The sequence below is a fragment of the Macaca nemestrina genome, chromosome 3, assembly GCF_043159975.1.
Source record: "Macaca nemestrina isolate mMacNem1 chromosome 3, mMacNem.hap1, whole genome shotgun sequence".
Taxonomy (NCBI): domain Eukaryota; kingdom Metazoa; phylum Chordata; class Mammalia; order Primates; family Cercopithecidae; genus Macaca; species Macaca nemestrina.
Genome location: NC_092127.1, coordinates 17,657,820 through 17,672,708, shown reverse-complemented (window position 1 = coordinate 17,672,708; position 14,889 = coordinate 17,657,820). Strand labels below are relative to the sequence as shown.

At 35.6% G+C, this 14,889-nt stretch overlaps 1 protein-coding gene across 4 annotated transcripts in view; it reads left to right on the top strand.

The window, feature by feature from the left end:
- Positions 1–14,889, top strand: part of LOC105466678 (polypeptide N-acetylgalactosaminyltransferase like 6) — a 1,213,852-nt gene that overhangs the window by 296,188 nt on the left and 902,775 nt on the right. The window contains exon 1 of one of the 4 annotated variants that reach the window (XM_011715757.3): positions 3,867–3,907. The exons of 2 other annotated variants lie outside the window; for them this stretch is intronic. The gene's annotated coding sequence lies outside the window, so the exon portion shown is untranslated. One more of the 4 variants, XM_011715758.2, reaches the window with a different exon arrangement.

The following is a 14,889-nucleotide window of genomic DNA, read 5'->3' as shown; positions in this document are numbered from 1 at the left end:
TTATAGAGCTTCAGTACAGACCAGTTCCCATTTTTAGTAATATAATGGAAGTGTTACTGGGAGGGGAATGGAGTATTATAACGAGCAAAAGCCTATTCCTAGGCAAGTTATTCGAGGAGTACACATACTCACTAGTGAGGAAAAGCCCCTACCTCAGTTATCTCCGGTTAGGGCTTAATAAGTCCCTTCTGGGTCAGAGGAGCCCAGCTACAAGGCCAGGTGTAGCCACTGTGGCCATGGTTCTCTTTTTGCTGACCGTCACCATCTCCAAGGATTCTATCAATGGGCAGCATTTCTAAGATTTCTTACCCGGGGGGAACCCTTACCTGCTCATGTCTGGCTACATGCCTATTCTAACAGAAAAAGGTTGGATTGAAGAAATCCAGAAGAATTCAGGATCTAGTCAGTTTATAGTAGATAATAAGAACTCTAAAACAATGCCCAGGGCTAATGTCTGATAATAGTTGCTTTAGAAACATAACATTTTTCTCTCTACATTGATCACATAAGAATCTCAGATGGGAAAATCTTCTGAGGCTTGGAAGCCAAACCAAGGCAGATTTCAGATTTTACCTTCAGTCTTGAAGTTTCTAGGACTGTCAGGAAGTGACAGTTTTTACTCACTCACAGTAAGGTGTGGAACCCCTGAAGCCGGGCATTCCATGCTAGTTCCCAAAAAAGATATTCTAGTCAAGGCTTTGTATTATAACTAACGTGTCCAATTGTATCATTTTATAAAGAGATAGCAAAATTTTATTAAACTTATACAAATAATCATATAGACACAAGAATACCCACGCATGGTTTCCAAATTTCAGAGGGATCAAATAGAGAGAAAAAGTAAATGTTTCCACCTTTATTCACAAAAGCAGACTACCAAATTGCTGTATCAACTACAGATAGCTTAAAAGAAAAAGTTTCTTTAATTTGGAAAATAAAACATTTAAGTAAAGAATCAATAGTTTCAAAAAAGTTTTTTTTTTTTTTTTTTTGAGATGGAGGCTCACTCTGTCACCAGGCTGGAGTGCAGTGGCACGATCTCGGCTCAATGCAACCTCTGCATCTAGGGTTCAAGCGATTCTCCTGCCTCAGCCTCCCAAGTAGCTGGGATTACAGGTGTGTGCCACCATGCCCAGCTAATTTTTGTATTTTTAGTAAAGACGAGGTTACACCATGTTGACCAGGATGATCTTGATCTCTTGACTTCGTGATCCACCCACTCAGCCTCCCAAAGTCCTGGGATTACAGGGATAAGCCACCATGCCTGGCCTCATAAAATTTTTATCTTCATCAGTTAATTAATCTCTGTAATTAATTTTTATTCTGCTTGATATTGATTGGAAGTTTCTCAAATTGGTCAGTTGCATCATTTCAAAAATGTTTTAGAGTTCTAAGAAATTTTTATTTCATCCTCTGACCTTAAAGTTACTAGAAACCTATACTTAAGAGTACTTCTTAGTCTTTTCCATGCATCTGAAGGCAAGTGCTTTTAGAGATAATATCAAAACTGTAGGTGACAGAGGCAGATGAGCCATACTTCAAAATCAGATGCAAGTTTGTTATAATCAGCAATTGACAAATAACAAAATAAAATTTGGTTATTTTTGTAATATACAACATAATAACCAGAATTATGTCTGATGCCTGCCACATTAGGTTTCTAAACTTTTTATGTAATTTTGGATTATCTATATCAATAACATACCCATAAATGTAACTGAAAGAATAACTAGCATCACTTATCATTTGACAATGTTTGCTATATAATTTACCAAATTAATGTAATGATTTAATATCTCTATAGGACAAGAGTTACATTTTTTGAGGCTCTCTGAAGGCCCAACTGAAAAATCCCAAAGTTAGTTCTAGGTAAAAAAGACTTAATTTAGAATTTTGATACTGAAGAAGCCCATCAAAGATGCCAAAAGGTTCAAAACACTTCATCAAAACAGGATTGCAGGTAACTGTGTGAAAAAATAGTATTTCTTTAACTAGGGTGATAATCAAAATATATAAAGTACATGACTGTAGAAACAAAACAAATTTAACCTTTTTAAAGTTCAGCTTTCCTAAGTTATCAAAAAATCTAATAAAGGCATCAAGGGAAATTATCTTGATAAAACATGAAATTCTTGTTTCTTAGGCCAGTTACCAAAACGAAAACAACAAACCTACTGAAGAGTGATGGCTTCTCCTTAAAGAAAACTTATTTAGGTAAACTGGAAAGTAAACCTAGTACTTAAATTAATCAGATGTAGTAAGACAGTGTCCAAGGTTATGATTGTACAACATAATACAGAGAAATGTAAACAAAAAACTAGTACCTTGAGCAAAGGAATACATGGCTCTTAGTAACAGCATGAGAAGTTTCCTGGTTACATGAAGAAAAAAAATTAGACACATCAAGAAATGCCAAGAATACAGAATGAAGTTATGCTTGAGGAAAACTTTGCTTTTTTAGGCCTTCAAGAACGAACGTTTCAGCATCAGGCCATAACAGCAGAGTTAAAACTGAAGAAAAAAATTATGAGAGCTGATGAAAAAGTTGAAGGAAAGAATTATGAGCACAGCCAAGCAAAAAGATGTACCTTCTCAAGGGGAGAAAGAGGAAGAACAGAAGGCAATGATGTATGACCTGCAAATCACATAAAGTTAGATAAAGCAAAAGTTGAAGTTGTGAGACAGAAATTTGAAAAGTTTCAAGAGGAAAAATCTACCTCAAGAAATGAAATAATTAATCTAAATAAAGACAGCAGTTTCAATCTAAATCCAGAGAAATTAAATACATCTCAGGAAGAAATGTGGCATAAACAGAAACTGTAAAACAGGAAGAAGCTGCAGTTTAAAAGATGGTGGAATGGTTGAAATTTTTTAAAAACACATTTAGGAATTAAATTGAAACCTAGCAAATTTTACTAAGAGCAGACCAACACTTCAAGAAATCTTGTTGTTTGAACACAGGGAACCACATTGTTAGTTTTGTATTAGTGTATTTTTAATACCAAAGCTCAATGTTTAGAGAAACATACAGCCAACCTGATCACACACAAATTTCCATCATAAATTAATCTTTCACAAACCTGCCATCACTTACTCAGACATTCCATGACATGACCAGAACTTCAGCTTTGTCCTACACTTCTTTCTTACATAACCAGTCATTTGACTTTAGGACAAAAATTTACCACATAAGATTCTTTCTCATGAAAAGATTATTATTTTTTGTTTTCAATCTACCTTAACCAAAAATACATCTTCATACGTATAATTTTCTTCATATGTCTCTGTTCTACTAACTGGTTCCTTTCCATCATGTTTCTGCTTATTTCCTTCATAAGTCCATATATGGATATAAACTTTTAATAACCTCTGAATTTAGACAACATTATTCTTTTGTTCAGTAAAGAACACATTTTTATTTCTTTCTTATACTTTTTCTTATCAAAAACATCTTTTTTGGGTCACTTTCTATACAGAATTATATTTATTAATTAGAATTTTTAACTCTTAAAACCTCTTTTCTAGTGAAAACCTAGGAAGCAATAAATTTTGCACTGTCACTTATCAGTATTATCTAGATAAGAACTATTTTGTATTTTTTTAAAAAACATGCTTCCCTGTAATATAATTTTGTGAATTAACAGACTCAAATACATATAGTCTCAAATACATACAGTTTTTCTATAAAACTTAAGAAGCCAACAATAAATGTATGCTTATATTTATAAATTTTTGTTTTAGCATTTTTTTCTTATTTGTAAGTGACTCAGACATTTAATGAGTAGCTATCACTTAATTTAAAATAACGTAACTTTAGAATTTCAAAGTTCAATTACAGATTCAAGATGGCTGACGACACGCATCCGGCACTTTCCTCCTCCACAAAGAAGAACCAAAATAGCAACAGGTAATCACACTCGGAATAGATCAACTAATACAGAACACCAGACTTCAATAGAGAAGTGGCAGGAAACATCTAAAGTGTAAGGGACTGTGAATAGATCAACTAATACAGAACACCGGACTTCAATAGAGAAGTGAGTGTAAGGGAGGAGAGGAACATAATGCAGCTTGCTCAGCAGGGATCAGCTGACGGCCTGGAGCGGCTCCCCACTGTGGGGAAAGGGTAAGTGAGTGACCCCAGCGGTTCACATTCCCACCAGAGACTCTCACATCATAGCCATGGAAAAGCCTCTGGACCCTCGGAGGCCGAGACTAACATAGGCGGCTGCTTGGAGACCACATAAATGCATTGCACAAGAGAGGGAGCTCACACTGGGTCTCACAAAACTTCAGCCCAAAGCCGCTACAGCAAGAAACCATATTGAAAGCCCAGCCCCCACAAGAAGGTACCCTAACTGGGATCCCAACAGTCCCTGTATCTCCATATTTCTGAAACCCCATTGATAATCTCTACCCACAGCCACCACCATAGCTGTCTAGCTGCTACCTCCAGGGCTAAAGTGTGAGCCATTGTCAGTGACCCCGCTGTCTTCAGCAGGGAAGCCACCGCACATTTTCATGTGCCTCGAGGAAGTCGCCAAACATTTTCACATGCCTCAAAGACAAGCTTACCTGCCCACAGCAAGAAGCTGCCACTAAGGGCTGCCCCAGCCAGGGCTGAAATGTGACTGAAGTAATATTCCCCAGTCACCTGCATGTGGCTGCTGCTCCTGAATGCGACCGCATTCTCCCCAGTAGCAGGGCTGCACTGCAGCCACTGCCACCCCCATTCGAGCATTCTGATGTGGGCTTGGAGATTACCTTGAGCCTGCCTACTACAGCCACTGCCTGTTCACAGCATGTAGGAGCCTGAAGTCAGGCTTTCCTGGCCTGACTCTACCCGTCAGTATCTGGCGGCTCCATCTGAGAGCCTGGGAACTACCCAGCTCAGTCCACCATTGTTGACACCTGAGTATTCCTACTGGGGCCCAAGGTTAAGCCCATCCAGCCTGCCACTACCACCATAGCAGGCACAGGCCCCCATGAAACAGCTGCAGGCTGGGGACTGATGCATTCAGCCCATCACAGCCACTGCCAACACCAGCACAGACCACTTGGGACTCAGAGGTTATTTTACATGTACCAAATAATTTAGCTTTAACAATTATTCTTAGATTGCTTATGAAAACTAAGATATTAGGCTAAGCTAGTCACCATTTCAAGTTATTTCTCTGATAACTCTAGCTTATGATTATCAGGTGATCACCTAAGTAAGAATCTGAAGTATATGGGTATTTTGCCAATAACTCATAAGATACAGTTGTATTTATTAAACCAATACTATGAAATTGGTCTTGTTTATTGAAATGTTACACAAAAATCATCCTGTATTTAGGCTTGGTTTATAGTTTCATGATTTTAAAACATTTATCAGAAACATATATAAAAGTCTCTAAGGTCCGGGCATGGTGGCTCATGCCTGTAATCCCAGCACTTTGGGAGGCCGAGGTGAGTGGAGAGCCTGAGGTCAGGAGTTTGAGGCCTGCCTGACCAACATGGTAAAACCCCGTCTGTACTGAAAAAATACAAGAACTAGTCGATCATGGTCGTGTGCACCTGTAATCTCAGCTACTCAGGAGGCTGAGGCAGGAGAATCGCTTGAACTCGGGTGGCAAAAGTTGCCATGAGACGAGATGGTGCCATTGCACTCCAGCCTGGATGACAGAACAAGACTCTGTCTCAAAAAAGAAGAGAAAAGTGTCTAAGCAGTAAACTCAGGCAAAAACGTACAATGACAATTCTGAAGATATTTCAATTTTTATTTTGTTGACAAATTTTAAAACAGCTTACTGATGAAAGATGGTTCAGTCATGGAAATTAAAAGGCATTTGGGTTAGTTGCTATATTTTTTAATATGAGCACTCATTTATCTAAACCAACCTGTATAGGATCCCTTAAGGAGTTTTGGGCTGACTATGCCAGATTTTACCATGTAGATAAAATATACAACATGCAAAAACACATATATAAAAATTTAAATAAAGATCTTATAGATTTCCTTTTAGAATTTTAATCATGAGACAGTAAAACATAATAATATATACTCTTCAGTTTATAATAGACAGTTGGAGCTGAATTATATTTCTGATAATACAGGAACTATTTACATGGCTGAAATTTTGCCCTGATAGGTAATGTAATGAAGGTTGTGGACCATTATTTTGAGTAATTTGGTTTGCAACAATTATTTTATCTTTTTTCCTCTGTTTTAGTTTTTAATGAGTTTCAGGGTTAAATTTCTAAATATTTACACTTTAGTTAGGACTGGCTATTTTTCTTTTGTTATAAGAAAAACAAAACATCCAAGTGGCCTTGGATTTTTTTTTGTTTGTTGTTTGCCAGTCTGGTTGTTTGACTAGTCCCAATGCAGGGCAGGATGCATTTAAGAAAAATATTTGCAGGCTTTTCTTCCCCATCTCCTATGTGGCAGGAAAAGTAATCTTTATGTCCAACAGTAATACCTTATGTTCTGGCTCTGAGCTCAAGATTTTGGCCTGTTTGATTTGAAGGCCTAACCTTTATAAACCTTTATCTAGTTATTTCCTTTTAGAATTAATCCTTTGATTAATTGTTTCATTGTGCTAAGCAATTGTTAGTCTAGTTTAATTTAAGTTCACATTTCCAAAGGTGTCTAGATTGTTGGTTGTTAAGGAGCTGTTGTAATTTCTAAAGTCATTAATTTGAAAGCCCTTTAAGACTTATTTTGGTTTGAAATGCCCTGAGAAAAACTTCTAAGTGGCTTTTGAAATTAGCAGCATTACATTATCTTAATACAAATAAAAACGTCAACAGATTTAGAGTAAGTAGAAAAAAATAGAGAGACAGACAGAAAACTTAGACAGCTCTTCATGTTAACTATATAGTTGGTTGCACTTTCTAATTTAGTTCTAAGAAAAAAGCAACTTGGGGAGTACAAACGAACCCCATGATGGCACTGATTGTGAAACGTACAGGAGGAAACTCCACGTTGGTGGCTAGAGTCCCAAACAGCTTGGCATGCCTTAAAGTTTGAGAATCCTATTTTATTTTTTAATTAATCTCTCAAGATCATGCCCACCATTTGAAATGTTGGGCATTTTTTCCTTTCAGAATATGATCAGAAACAAGCAAGATAAAAACAGCCAAATCATTTACAAATGCACATAACCAAACCAAAATAAAGTAAGAGTGCTCACAAAAAAATTTTTTTTTAAATTTATTTATTATTATTATACTTTAAGTTGTAGGGTACATGTGCATAACGTGCAGGTTTGTTACATATGTATACTTGTGCCATGTTGGTGTGCTGCACCCATCAACTCGTCATTTACATCAGGTATAACTCCCAATGCAATCCCTCCCCCGTGCCCCCTCCCCATGATAGGCCCCTGTGTGTGATGTTCCCCTTCCTGAGTCCAAGTGATCTCATTGTTCAGTTCCCACCTATGAGTGAGAACATGCGGTGTTTGGTTTTCTGTTCTTGTGATAGTTTGCTAAGAATGATGGTTTCCAGCTGCATCCATGTCCCTACAAAGGACACAAACTCATCCTTTTTGATGGCTGCATAGTATTCCATGGTGTATATGTGCCACATTTTCTTAATCCAATCTGTCACTGATGGACATTTGGGTTGATTCCAAGTCTTTGCTATTGTGAATAGTGCTGCAATAAACATACGTGTGCATGTGTCTTTATAGCAGCATAATTTATAATCCTTTGGGTATATACCCAGTAATGGGATGGCTGGGTCATATGGTACATCTAGTTCTAGATCCTTGAGGAATCGCCATACTGTTTTCCATAATGGTTGAACTAGTTTAGAATCCCACCAACAGTGTAAAAGCGTTCCTATTTCTCCACATCCTCTCCAGCACCTGTTGTTTCCTGACTTTTTAATGATCGCCATTCTAACTGGTGTGAGATGGTATCTCATTGTGGTTTTGATTTGCATTTCTCTGATGGCCAGTGATGATGAGCATTTTTTCATGTGTCTGTTGGCTGTATGAATGTCTTCTTTTGAGAAATGTCTGTTCATATCCTTTGCCCACTTTTGGATGGGGTTGTTTGTTTTTTTCTTGTAAATTTGTTTGAGTTCTTTGTAGGTTCTGGATATTAGCCCTTTGTCAGATGAGTAGATTGCAAAAATTTTCTCCCATTCTGTAGGTTTCCTGTTCACTCTGATGGTAGTTTCTTTTGCTGTGCAGAAGCTCTTTAGTTTAATGAGATCCCATTTGTCAATTTTGGCTTTTGCTGCCGTTGCTTTTGGTGTTTTAGACATGAAGTCTTTGCCCATGCCTATGTCCTGAATGGTACTACCTAGGTTTTCCTCTAGGATTTTTATGGTATTAGGTCTAACATTTAAGTCTCTAATCCATCTTGAATTAATTTTCGTATAAGGAGTAAGGAAAGGATCCAGTTTCAGCTTTCTACTTATGGCTAGCCAATTTTCCCAGCACCATTTATTAAATAGGGAATCCTTTCCCCATTTCTTGTTTCTCTCAGGTTTGTCAAAGATCAGATGGCTGTAGATGTGTGGTATTATTTCTGAGGACTCTGTTCTGTTCCATTGGTCTATATCTCTGTTTTGGTACCAGTACCATGCTGTTTTGGTTACTGTAGCCTTGTAGTATAGTTTGAAGTCAGGTAGCGTGATGCCTCCAGCTTTGTTCTTTTGACTTAGGATTGTCTTGGAGATGCGGGCTCTTTTTTGGTTCCATATGAACTTTAAAGCAGTTTTTTCCAATTCTGTGAAGAAACTCATTGGTAGCTTGATGGGGATGGCATTGAATCTATAAATTACCTTGGGCAGTATGGCCATTTTCACGATATTGATTCTTCCTATCCATGAGCATGGTATGTTCTTCCATTTGTTTGTGTCCTCTTTTATTTCACTGAGCAGTGGTTTGTAGTTCTCCTTGAAGAGGTCCTTTACATCCCTTGTAAGTTGGATTCCTAGGTATTTGATTCTCTTTGAAGCAATTGTGAATGGAAGTTCATTCCTGATTTGGCTCTCTGTTTGTCTGTTACTGGTGTATAAGAATGCTTGTGATGTTTGCACATTAATTTTGTATCCTGAGACTTTGCTGAAGTTGCTTATCAGCTTAAGGAGATTTTGGGCTGAGACAATGGGGTTTTCTAAATATACAATCATGTCATCTGCAAACAGGGACAATTTGACTTCTTCTTTTCCTAACTGAATACCCTTGATTTCTTTCGCTTGCCTAATTGCCCTAGCCAGAACTTCCAACACTATGTTGAATAGGAGTGGTGAGACAGGGCATCCCTGTCTTGTGCCAGTTTTCAAAGGGAATTTTTCCAGTTTTTGCCCATTCAGTATATTGGCTGTGGGTTTGTCATAAATAGCTCTTATTATTTTGAGGTACGTTCCATCAATACCGAATTCATTGAGCGTTTTTAGCATGAAGGGCTGTTGAATTTTGTCAAAAGCCTTTTCTGCATCTATTGAGATAATCATGTGGTTCTTGTCTTTGGTTCTGTTTATATGCTGGATTATGTTTATTGATTTGCGAATGTTGAACCAGCCTTGCATCCCAGGGATGAAGCCCACTTGATTAACCCAGGCATACAGAGCGAACAAAATATTAAACAGGTGTGGAGACCCAAAAGTAAATTTTGACAGAAGAGACATGCCTCACAGAATGTAGATTCTGTAGGAACTAAAATACTCAAACCGGAAAAACATTTGTCTTTAGTCTAAAATAAAGTAAAAAAGAACTTGCCAAAGTAAGAGTCTAGAATCCAAGAGGAGATGCACAGTGGGCTCAGTTGATACCACACTCGTTCCAGGGGCTGCCAATTTGTCTGAAGGGATCTCATTTCGGTCCTGCCTCTGGCACCATGATCCCAACCTAAATAACAAAGATGAAGACATTCTAAGGGAAAATTATATTTATTCAAGAATAGGCACTGTAATGGGAATACACACGGCAAAGTAAACTGTGTGTGTGTTCAGGAAAGTAAGGGAAGATAGAGGATTTTAAAGGAAAACAATGAGAATTACATCATTGTTTTGAGGTAACTATTATTGGTTACAAGATCAATAACAATTGGTGTCAGTCAGGTTGGACAGGCAGTTGTTGGGTAGATCTCATTATAGAATTTTTTTTTTTTCATAAGAATGTGATGGCCTTTGTCCAAGATTGTGGTTTCCAGGCTTTCGTAATATTGATGTAACATAGCATTTAAATGTGGCTCATAAATATGGAATCCTTTATAATTTAAGTTTAATATAATTACTTTATTCCAGGATTCAGGCTAAGAATCATTTCTTAATTTTTCAGTTAATCTGTAAAAAGATAATTAAAAGTGCCTATATTTTTGTTCATAGTGGTCTCATCTATAAAATTGATCATTGAAAAAAATTATAGGTGTTAAGTATATAAAAAATTATATATAGAAGCTAGATTTATGATGTATTTATTTCTAATTGTAAAACATTTTCTTTCTACAGTGAGGTTTCAAAGTAATTAAAACAAACTTAACAGAAAATATTTTTAAAGTTAACATACAATATTAATCTGTTTTTTCAGCCCATGAACTGACAATATAGGTGTAAATTGTGCCATTTGTTGTTAGGAACTGTTAGGTTTTAAAATAAATTTAATCACATATGATTTTTAACATGAAAATTACTGCAGTTTTATAGAACAGAAATTGAAAATATGAAATGAATGCATTTGTTTCTCTTTGTCTAAAACAAATCATTCTCAAATAGAAAGATAATATAATTAAATTTTTAAAAATGCAAGGAATTGAACTCCATAAAGAGATGTTTCATTACATATTGGGCATCCATGTAGCCTATATGAGTTTTTGGCCACTATCCATATATTCCTATGCACCCTCTATCTACTCCTTTCATGAGTATACCTCATGTAATATTTTAAGTTGAAACTACATTGCTTATTTTACCTGGAGATCTGGAAGATGAGTAAAGTTTTTTATTTGTTATATTTAGTCAATCCTAAAAGTGTTCTATTACACTAGAAAAACAAACATATTTTTACAACCTTTGGGCTTTTGTCAAAGAAGATTTAATTTTAAAGAAATATGTAAGTACTGGGGCATCATTTAAAACAAACAAGAAATCTCTTCCCTTGTGTAAATAATTATAAGTAAGTACTGGGACAACATTTAAAACAATTTAAGAAATCCCTTCCTTTTTGTAAATAATTATAACTAGTATAGTAAAAGATTAATTCAACTGAAAAAGAAAAGATGAGGATCATATTTAAAATAAAAAAACAGTATTTACTTATGGTTCATTTTGTTTAAAACAGTTTCCTCCTCCATGTTTCACCATGCCTTTAAAATATATATATACACACACATACATATTTTATATATGTACATATGTATTACATATGTATACATGTATAGATATACATATATTTTTTGTGTGTGTGTATGTGTGTGCATGCTTTTATTCATGCTGGAATTCATGCTGTCTGCTTCTTTCATTTGCTCTTTGCTCAGTGTTTTCCTGAGTCTCGGAATGCAAAATCTGGTTCATTATTACCACAGAATGTCAGATTTCATCTAGGTAGCATGTGATTTATATTTAGCTGTAGATTCTTTTGGTGTGTTTTCTTACAGAGTAGATGATAAATTCCTTGGGAGTAGAGATTGTCTGCATTTCTGATGCTTCTCCAGGGCACTGACTACTACACTGTTCATTGCACACACTAGATGCTTGGATTTATGTTTGCTTTAACACTGGTCAACCATGTAAAATTGACATCAGATATTATGATTGATGGATAAGTACTGTTCTTCTCATGGCACAGAATCAATGAGATGGCTCTCCTGTTTTGTAGAGCAAAGCTCTTATAAAATAATATATATTATTCTTCAGAGTATTTATGGAGCACTTAAAATTTTTTGTTTGAAATGGATAGAAAAAAGAAAACAAAAGATGATTTTAAGGGAATAACTCAAAAATCTTGGAAGAGATATTTTATTTTGATCCTAATGCATACAAGATTAACTCAGCCCATCTGGTTATAGAAAAACACAAACAGTTTCTTCATTAAGTTTGAAAATTTGAGCTATCCAGGATTTGCTTTATCTCTAACAGTCTGTGCAGTGCCAAATGTTGATATCTCATTTCCTTGACTGTGATTAAATTTTCTTTATATCAGTGGTGTAGTATTTGAAAACACCCAATTTAATAATATCTTTGTCATATAGTTTTATTTTTTGAATACATGAATTTTGTATTTCCAATGTGATTAAGATGACATTTTGTTTCTATCACCAAAAAATCATCTCTGCCAACAGCAGTTCAACTCTGAGATCGGAAATAGTTTAAGCCTCATCATTGTCAATTTTGGCTCTTTGTCATTTTTCCCAATAGGGTTACTTTGTTAACTTCAGGGACCTTAAATATCGTGGTATGTATGAGTGTGCACGCGTGCATGTACCTGTGCCCACATGAGTGTTTTTCTATTCTCCCATGTCCATTACTAAAATATATGTTATTTCATGTTGAATTTGTCTTATAAACAAAGTCAAAAAACTATATTTGGGTTTTTACTAGATATAAGCCATATTCTTTAGATGAATCATATTGAAACCTTTCAGTGTTTTTATGAATGCAGTGTTTAAAACAGCTAAACGTCTATCTAAAAAATGTTCCTCTTTGAGATTTGAAGAAAAAATATTATTCTTAAGAATCTAGCTCTCATAATATTGCCATCTGATCCTTTAAGTATCTTTTTTTCTTAATCAAATTTTAAAAGTCATGTTAGCACCTCTAAAATGTAGAAACTGGGTCATTTTCTGCCTTCATTTATAAATATTTGTATGTCAGTGTCTACTTAGTGTATGCTTTAATTCATCTAATTTTGTGTGTGCATGATAGAAACTACTTACAGGATTTTCCACTGAAAATCACAAATGAATGACTTCATTGAGAAATGCACTTTCAAGTGACTAATGAACCAAGCAAACAAATAGCAGAAAGAACATCAATGTGCTTATTTTCAGATCTTCAGCAATTCTGGGCTGTCCACTAGATCGTTAGCTAAGCGCAGCAACACATACAAATATAAATTAGCCTGAACTCCAGTTTTTCTCCCTTAAGTATGTGGCTAACTTGCTAGTTGGGTAAGATAATGAGGTCATGATCCAGGAACTATGAATAGAGAATCCACAGAACCGGTTCTATGTATATTAGTATAAAACAATCTACATAGTTGCACATTTCAAGTTGTTACATCTATGTAGACAATTAGATTATTGGGATTTGGACATAATAAATAGATTATTCATTGTCAATTCATTTCAACATATTTATTGCGCATCTAAATTGAGTGAAGAGAATTGGTTTAAAGCATAGCTGGCTGTCAAGTATTCTACTGTGTAGTGAAAAACAAAAAGACAGGAAACAAATACTATGAAACACTGTTATGTTTGTGTTGAAACTATGGTGGATATCAGTGAATGCAAAAGCATCTCCTGTGCTGCAGCCTGATTTGTATGGGGTTAAGATAAGCAGGGGAAAGTGTACAGCACGGGTGGCCAACTGAACTGAGGTTTGGATAACCAGGGCTTCTTTTGTCAGTATCATGGATGGAGAAGCAGGATTCTAGTTCATGCACTTACTGTGTTCAAAGTTGCAGAAGCACGGAAAGGTATGCCATATAATAAAAACAACAAAATGGCCATACACAGGTGACCGCTGAGAAGTAGAGAGCAATGTATTTGGACAAAGTCTCAAAGATTACATGATAAATTATCTGATTCTCTACTAGCAGATGCAGATTTTTCTTGAAAATGTAGAGAAAATGATCAATGTTAAAGAAGGTAGTCACATACTGAGTGTTTTGCTTCTATGAAAAAAATTCTGACAAGTCTTCAGAAAATTGGTTGACTGAAGAATGAGATCACAATAGGAGACTTTCTGTGGTAAGCTTGTTTAAGAAATTATGAGGGTATGGATTAAGATAGTAACAGTGGACATGAGAGAATGAAAACTGGATTAGGAAAACATGGTTTATTAATCTTAATGACCTACTGGATAAAGATATAAAGAAAATAGGATTGTAGAATGATTTCAACCTTTATATTAAACAACTGGGTAGAAGAGGGTATTTTATAAAATGAGAAACATGATTGGAAGGGAGATTCGGAGGCAATGATAAATTAAATTTTGGACATGCTGCAGTTGAAATATATGACATAATTAAGAAAAGTTGAAATCTGGAGTATGGAGTCAAGAGTGATTAGTCAGATATTCATCAACTGATGAACAGTTGTAACAAATAGCTGCCATATTTGAGTCATGTAACAGTAAAGTTTATTTTCTGCTCATACAATAGCAGAGCAGAGATGGTCCTACCCAAAGCATTAAATAAATAAAGACTTCTTCCATCCCGTGGCTTGTCCCTCCTCTAGGTCTTGGAGTCTTTGGTGTGTAAATGAAGAAAAATGTCAAAAATGGCATGTTGGTAGGTCACATTCACTCACATTCCATGTTCAGAATCCAGTGCCCCAGCCACACCTAACTACAAAGAGGGCTGGCAAATGTAGTCTAGGTGCATGCCTACCTTCTTACTAAAGAGTGAGATCATTTACGATGGGACCTCATTGGACTTTTTCAAATTTACCATCCATTGCTTCTTAGCAGTCATCTAAGTACTAGCTTTTCTAAAGAGAAAACATGGATATTGGGGAGCTTTTATAACAATAATTATAACTTAAATATTAGAAGCTATACTTATAATTTTAATCTATTAGTTTTCATTTTTAAACAACTCAATTTTCATGTTAGTGAAATTTCCCAGAAAATTATGTATTCTTGAAAATTAAATAAATTAATTTTGCAGAACACTGAAGTTCTTTGAAATCCATTGAGTCTCCAGCCCTGGATGCTATACTGGATTC